Below are 7,603 nucleotides of genomic sequence, written 5' to 3'. Positions count from 1 at the left end.
GGCTTTTGGTTTTTTAACAGCCTTTATTTTTATTAGAAAATAAATGCCCATTTACAGTGTACACTTGGATAAATTTTGACACAGTTTCACACACTTGTGAAACCATCACCACAATCCAGTTTCTGAACATAACCGTTACCCCCAAAATTTCCTCCTGCCCCTTTACAGTTTTCCCCTCCCCACCCCTACCAACCATTTATCTGCTTTGTATCACTGTGGAGGAGTTTGCATTTTCTAGAGTTTTAGCTAAGTAGAATCCTGCAGTATATATTCTTTTTGGGGTTTTTTTTTTTTGTGGGTTTTTTTTCCAATATATGAAGTTTATTGTCAAATTGGTTTCCATACAACACCCAGTGCTCATCCCAAAAGGTGCCCTCCTCAATACCCATCACCCACCCTCCCATCAACCCTCAGTTTGTTCTCAGTTTTTAACAGTCTCTTATGCTTTGGCTCTCTCCCCCTCTAACCTCTTTTTTTTTTTTCCTTCCCCTCCCCCATGGGTTTCTGTTAAGTTTCTCAGGATCCACATAAGAGTGAAACCATATGGTATCTGTCTTTCTCTGTATGGCTTATTTCACTTAGCATCACACTCTGCAGTTCCACCCATGTTGCTACAAAGGGCCATATTTCATTCTTTCTCATTGCCACGTAGTACTCCACTGTGTGTAGAAACCACAATTTCTTTATCCATTCATCAGTTGATGGACATTTAGGCTCTTTCCATAATTTGGCTATTGTTGAGAGTGCTGCTATAAACATTGGGGTACAAGTGCCCCTATGCAGGGGGCTGGCTCTTTTGACTTTGATTTTGAATTTCATCCGTATTGTTGTGTCCATATTTCTTTCCTTTTTATGGTTGAGTCCTATTCCGTGGTATGGGGAGACCACAGTTTATTCACTTTTTATGTTTATTCACATTTGGCTTGTTTCCAGTTTAGGGCTATTAAAAATAAAGCTGCTGTGAACGTTCACGTACAAGTCTTTGTATGGAGCTGTACTTTTTGGGGGGTAAATACCAAGGAGTGGAACAGCTAGGTCAGATGAATGGTAGCTCTACGTTTGTCTTCCAAAGTGGTTGAACTATTCTATGTTCTCACCAGTAACAGATGAAGGTTTCAGTTCCTCTACCTCTTCTCTACTACTTGGTATTGTTTTTATAATTTTAGCCATTTTAGGAGATAGGAGGCAATATCTCATTGTAGTTTTAATTTGCGCTACCCTAATGACGTCAAGCATCTTTTCACGTGCTTATTTGGCCATCCTTACCTTGTTTGGGCAAGTACCTATTCGCGCTTTTTGCCCATTTTAAAAACTGGGTTGAGTTTTGAGAGTTCTCTATCCAAGCATGCCTCAGATAATGCAGGTTTGGTTCTAGACCACCACAATAAACCAAGTCAAATGAATTTTTTTCGTTTCCCAGAGCATGCAGAAGTTAATAAACTACTACAGGATAGTGAAACCTTAAGTGTGCAATAGCATTAGTTCTAAGGAAAAAAAAAAGTACTTACCTTAATTAAAAAATACTTTATTGCTAAAATAGCTAATAGCCATCATGAGCTGTAAGTCATAATCACTCATCACAGATCACCAAGTATGAAATATTGAGGGAATTACCAAAATAGGACACAGAGACCAGAAGTGAGCAAACTGTGTTGGAAAAATGGCGCGGAGAGACTTGATGGATGCAGGTTGCCACAAACCTTCAAGCTGTAACAAACACAGTATCTGCGAAGTGTGATAAAATGAGGCATGCGTGTATGCTTTGGATACAAGTCTGTTGGTCCCGTTTTGCAAAGATTCTCTCTCAGTCTGTGGCTTCTCTTTCCAGTCTTTTAACAGTGTCTTTGAAGAGCAGAGGTTTAAGTTTGATGAATTCCGTTTTTCTTTGGATTGTGTTTTTGTTGTTCTAAGAAACCATTACCTAACCCAAGAGGTAAAGGTTTTCTAGAAGTTTAAAATCTCAAGTTTTGTGTTTATGTCTGTGATCCATTTTGGCTCTGTGTGTACCCATGTATATGGCTCCAGCTAGGACTTTCAGTTCCTTTTCTTTGCATATAGATATCCAGTTTCAAGCAACATTAGTTGAAAAGGCTGTCCCTTTCTCCACCGTATTGCTTTTGTACCTTTGTCAAAAATCAGTTGCCTTGAGTTTCTGTTCCATTGATCCATTTGTCTTAATGGCCATACGACATGGTCTCGATTACTGTAGATTTATACTAATTCTTGAAATTAGGTAGTGTTAGCTTTCCAATTTTATACCTGTAAAAGTTACTTTGGCTGCTCCAGGTCCTTTGCTTTTTCAGATGAATTTCTGAATTAGCTTGTCAGTTTCTACAAAAGAATCTAGCGTTATTGAATCTATTGATCAATTTAGGGAGAAGTGACCTACCCATTTATTTAGCTCTTCTCTCAGCAGTATTTTATAGGTCATATATCCAGATCTTTCACATCTTTGTCAGATTTATCCCTAAGTAGTTCATATTTCTTGATGCCACTGTGAGATTTTTAACTTACAATTTCTGGTTATTGCCTGCCTGTAGGAACACAGTTGATTTCTGTATATTGCTCTTATATTCTGAAACCTTGCTAAACTCACTTATTAAAAGAAAAATAAGGGGCACCTGGCTCAGTTGGCGTATGCAACACTTGATCTTGGGGTCCTGAGTTCGAGCCCCTTGTTGGGTGTAGAGATTACTAGAAATAAACTTAATTTAAAAGAAAAAAAAAAAAGAGGAAAAAATACCCTCTTAATCAATTGGCTCTGCTTTGTGGACCATTCCTTCATGGCTCAGCCAGGCTATTCACACTCTGTTTCAGCCTCTACTTTTTTTTTTTTTTTTTAGAGAGAGTGAAAGAAAGGGGCAGAGTTTGGGGAAGGAGAATCCTTAGCAGGCTCCACTCTCAGCATAGAGCCCAACACGGGGCCCCATCCCACAATCCTGGGTTCATGACCTGAACCAAATCAACAGTCAGACGCTCAACCGACTGAAGCACCCAGGCGCCCCTCAGCCTCCACTTCTGCTTGTGTGGAGCCTGAAGATGAGCCAGAGTGAGAGCTGAGTGATTTGTCAGGCCTTTCCTGGAGTACATCAGCACTGGGCATGGGCTACATTTCCCCAGTTCATCATTATGCCTGTGGGAGCTCGGAAAGGCCTTTCCCTAAGTATCTCCTTTCCCAACTTTTTCTTTCCAGTCTTCTTATAGGTCTGTTGCTTGTCCCAACAATCGTCCCTTGTCCAAGTTGCTGCAGCCAATTCCAGGGCCAGGGAACACTTTTGGCCAGAGCCACCCAGCCTTGGGAACAGAGTCTGGCAAAACAAAGGCCAGCCCTTAGGTTGGTCTTTCAGGCAAGTGCCAGATGTGTTGAAGCCCACAGTCCCGAAGCTTTGAGAAGGACTATATTCCTCCCGCTGGGGCTAACAGCACGCACCAAAACCGTGAGCTCTTGTCCTCCTTACGGCCCCCCACGTGCGGTGTAGTAGGCAGGCAACTGGAAACGTCCTAGCACACTCCACCGCAAAGCATCCGCTTCTTTCTTCCCTGGGTCGTGGGAAGTTTTTGACTAGATTTCTAGAGTTCTGCAAAAGTAGATTCTGACGGTTTCCACCACCAGTTCGTTAGCTGCTTTTGTGGAAAGGCAGAGCCTTGGAGTTCCCTACACCATTTTCAGTGACGTCCCAATTCTAAGTGTTTATACACCTAAAATGGCTTTGAAATATAACAAAGCAAAACTGATAGAACTGAAAGGGAAAAATGGACAAATCTGCCATTAGACTTCACTTTTCTCAGTAATGATAGAACTGGATAAAAAATAGTCAAGGCTATAGAGAAAACAATTCCCACCAATAACCGGTTGGACCCAGTTGTAGAACAACATCCAGCAACAGCAGAAACGTTCTTTTGCAAAGTGCATATGGAACAGTCATGAAAATAGACCATAGTCTGGGGCATAAACCTTAAGTTTTTAAAAACTTTAAATGATGCGGGCACCTGGGTGGCTCAGTCGGTTAAGCATCCAACTATTGGTTTTGGCTCAGGTCATGATCTCACTGTTCGACAGTGTGGAACCTGTTTGCGATTCTCTCTCTCCCTCTTGCCCCCCCCCCCCCACCACGCTCCCTCTTTCAAAATGAATTAAAACAAATCTTAAGAAAAATTTAATTCCATTAAACTTAACTATAACAAACTCTCAGAAAATGCCCCAATGCTTGGCAATTAGATAACACATCTAAATGATACAGAAAGGAAAGGAATTTTCAAAGGAAATTTGCAGACATTGTAAACTGAAAAAAAAAAAAAATACTACATATCAACATTTGAGATGCAGCTAAAGCAATAGAGGAAATGTTACAGTATTAAATGCTTATCTTAGAAGAAAAGTCTCAATGCAATGAGTTTCTATGTTAAGAAACTAAAAACAACAAAATAACCTGAAAAGGAGAAAGGAAGTAAATAAACATAAGAGCAGGAAGGGGGAGTAGGGGCGCCTGGGTGGCGCAGTCGGTTAAGCATCCGACTTCAGCCAGGTCACGATCTCGCGGTCCGGGAGTTCGAGCCCCGTGTCAGGCTCTGGGCTGATGGCTCAGAGCCTGGAGCCTGTTTCCGATTCTGTGTCTCCCTCTCTCTCTGCCCCTCCCCCGTTCATGCTCTGTCTCTCTCTGTCCCAAAAAAATAAATAAACGTTGGAAAAAAAAAAAAAAAAACCTAAGAGCAGGAAGCAATAAAATTGAAAAGACCAAAGCAATATAGAGGAAATAAATAAAAAATCGGATTCTTAAAAAAAAAAAAAAAAGTAAACTTTTAGTGATAAGGAAAGAAAGGAAATAACACAATATCAAGAATGAAAGTAGGACTATCACTGTAAATTTTTTAATGTTTATTTTTGAGAGAAAGACAGAACATGAGCAGGGGAGGAGCAGAGAGAGAGGGAGACACAGAATCCAAAGCAGGCTCCAGGCTCTGACCTGTCAGCACAGAGCCCGATGTGGGGCTTGAACCCACAAACCATGAGATCATGACCCGAGCCGAGGTCAGATGCTTGACCGACTGAGCCACCCAGCCACCCCAAGGGCTATCACTATAGTCTCCACAAACCTGAAAGGGATCATGAGTGACAGTTACAAACTCTCTGCATAGAAATTTTGACAACTTAAGCAGATAAATTCCTTGAAAGACACAAATAACCAAACTCACCCCAAAAGGAAGAATCGGAATAGTCCTATAGCAATCAAAGAAATTTAACCCATCATTAAAACCCTGAAAATGAAAACTCTAGGCCTAGACAGCATTATTGGTGGATTCTACTAAACATTTAAATTAGATGGAACACCAATTCTATGCAATTTCTTCCAGAAAACAGTAGACCTACCACTTTTCATTCATTTTATGAGAATGACTCTGGTACCAAAACCACAGAAACACGAAACAAACCACAGACTAATATCCTTTGTGAACAGATACAAAAATCCTTAATATTAGCAAATTGAATCCAAAAACATAAAAGAATACATCATGACAAAGTAGGGTTTACCCCAGCAAGACAAGGCCGGCTTGGGAATGTAAGATAGGACCCAGAAGTTTCACTCCTAGGTATTAATACCCAATTGAAAACATGTTTGGGGTGTCTGGGTGGCTCAGTCAGTTGAGCATCCAACTCAGCCTCAGGTCACCATCTCACAGTTTGTGGAATGGAGCCTTGCATTGGGCTCTGCACGGACAGCCTGATTGGAGTTCTCTCTCTCCCTCTGCCCCTCCCCACTCGTGCTCTCTCAAAATAAACTTTAAAAAAAGGTGGCAGGATATATATATTTTTTTAATGTTCCTACAAAAACACATACACAAATGTTTACATTATTCCTCATAGCAAAAAAGTGGAAACCACTCAACTGTTCATCAGTTGACAGAAAGATGAACAAAATGAAGTATCTCCACCCAGAATATTATGCAGCATAAAAAGGAATCCATGTGGGGCACGTGTGGCTGGCTCAGTCGGTTAAGTGTCTCTTGGTTTCAACTCAGGTCATGATCTCAGGTTTCTGAGTCCAAGCCCCACGCTGGGCTCTGCACTGACACTGTGGAGCCTGCTTGGGATTCTCTATCTCCCGCTCCCACACATTCAAATTAAAAAAAAAAAAAAAAAAAGGAATACATGCTACAACATGGATGAACCTTGAGAACATTGCTAAGTCTAAGAAGCCTGACGCAAAAGGCCCTATGTTGTAGGATTCCATTTATATGAAACCCCTAGAGGAGGCAAATCCTTACGAAAAGAAAGTCGATTAGTGGTGCCAGGGACAAGAGGTCAATGGGCAGTGACTACTAATTGGTAAGAGGTTTCTTTTGGGGGTGATGAAGATGTTCTGAAATTCAATTGTGGTGATGGGTTGTTGCACAACATTGTGAAGGGACTAAAAGCCACTGAACCGTGTCGTGGCTCCGTCGGTTAAGCGCCCAACTCTTGACTCGTGGTTCAGGAGATCAAGCCCCATGTTGGGCTTGAGGCTGACAGCGCAGAGCCTACTTGAGGTTCTCTCTGTCTCTGCCCCTCCCTCTTGCACATGCGTGCTCTCTCTCAAAATAAACTTTTTAAAATAAGTAAAAGGGTGAATTCTACAGTATGTGAATTATGTATAATTTTTCAAAACCAGTGTAATCTACCATATTAACCAAAAAAAACCCACGTGATCCTATCAATTGATGTAGGAAAAGCATTTGACAAAATTTATGATAAAATTTTCCAGAAAATGAGGAATAATAGAGTTCCTTAACCTGATAAATTGCATCTACCAGAGTCAACTTACAGGTAACATATAAAACTAACCACTGGATGTTTTCCTCGTAAGATTACAAATAAGGCAAAGCTGTGTACTTGTACTCCTCCTATTGAATAGTATACTGGAATTCCTAACCAGTGCGATAAGGCAAGAAGAAATAAGTGACACACAGATTGGAAAAAAGAAATGAAACCATCTTCATTCACAGGGATCATGGTTGTGTAGATCCCAAGGAACCTACCTACAAAAAGCTCCAATTAGTTCCACAAGGCTATAGGATACAAGGTTTACCTACAGAATTAACCTCATTTCTACATACTATGTAATCAACAATTAAAACTAAAATTTGCAAAAGAGCATTTAAAAGAACTCCAAAACAAATACCTAGGTACAAATCAAAACCTGTTATCTGTATGCTGAAAACTGCAAACTACTGATGAAAGGGACAAGACCTGTTTCAATAGACATACTGTGTTCTTGGGTTGGAATCCTCAGCAAAGTGAGACAGCAGTCCTCCCCAGTGGTCTGTAGAGCTCATGTAATTCCAGCAGATAAGCTAACACTAAACTTTATATGGAAACACCAACGAGAACAGCCAAAGGATTTTTAAAAGAACCAACTTGGAGGCTGGTTCTATCACCCTTTCTCATCTGAGGCTAGCCTGTGCTACTGATGAGTGAAAAGACAGAAACATAGGTCAGTGAACAGAACAGCGAGTCTAAAATGACCCACGCAAATATGGTCAAATGGTTTTTGAAAAAGGTGTAAAGACAAGATAGGATAGTGTTTTTAACAGAGGGTGTTGAATAATTGGATATTCTTATGCAATA

The 7,603-nt window shown here is 40.7% G+C and overlaps 1 protein-coding gene across 4 annotated transcripts in view; it reads right to left on the bottom strand.

Annotated features, from left to right (window-relative positions):
* Positions 1-7,603, bottom strand: part of RCCD1 (RCC1 domain containing 1) — a 34,106-nt gene that overhangs the window by 7,817 nt on the left and 18,686 nt on the right. The gene's annotated exons all lie outside the window — the stretch shown is intronic.

The sequence above is a fragment of the Herpailurus yagouaroundi genome, unplaced genomic scaffold, assembly GCF_014898765.1.
Source record: "Herpailurus yagouaroundi ecotype Mexico unplaced genomic scaffold, PumYag 185, whole genome shotgun sequence".
NCBI lineage: Eukaryota > Metazoa > Chordata > Mammalia > Carnivora > Felidae > Herpailurus > Herpailurus yagouaroundi.
This window is presented reverse-complemented; position numbering and strand designations above follow the sequence as displayed.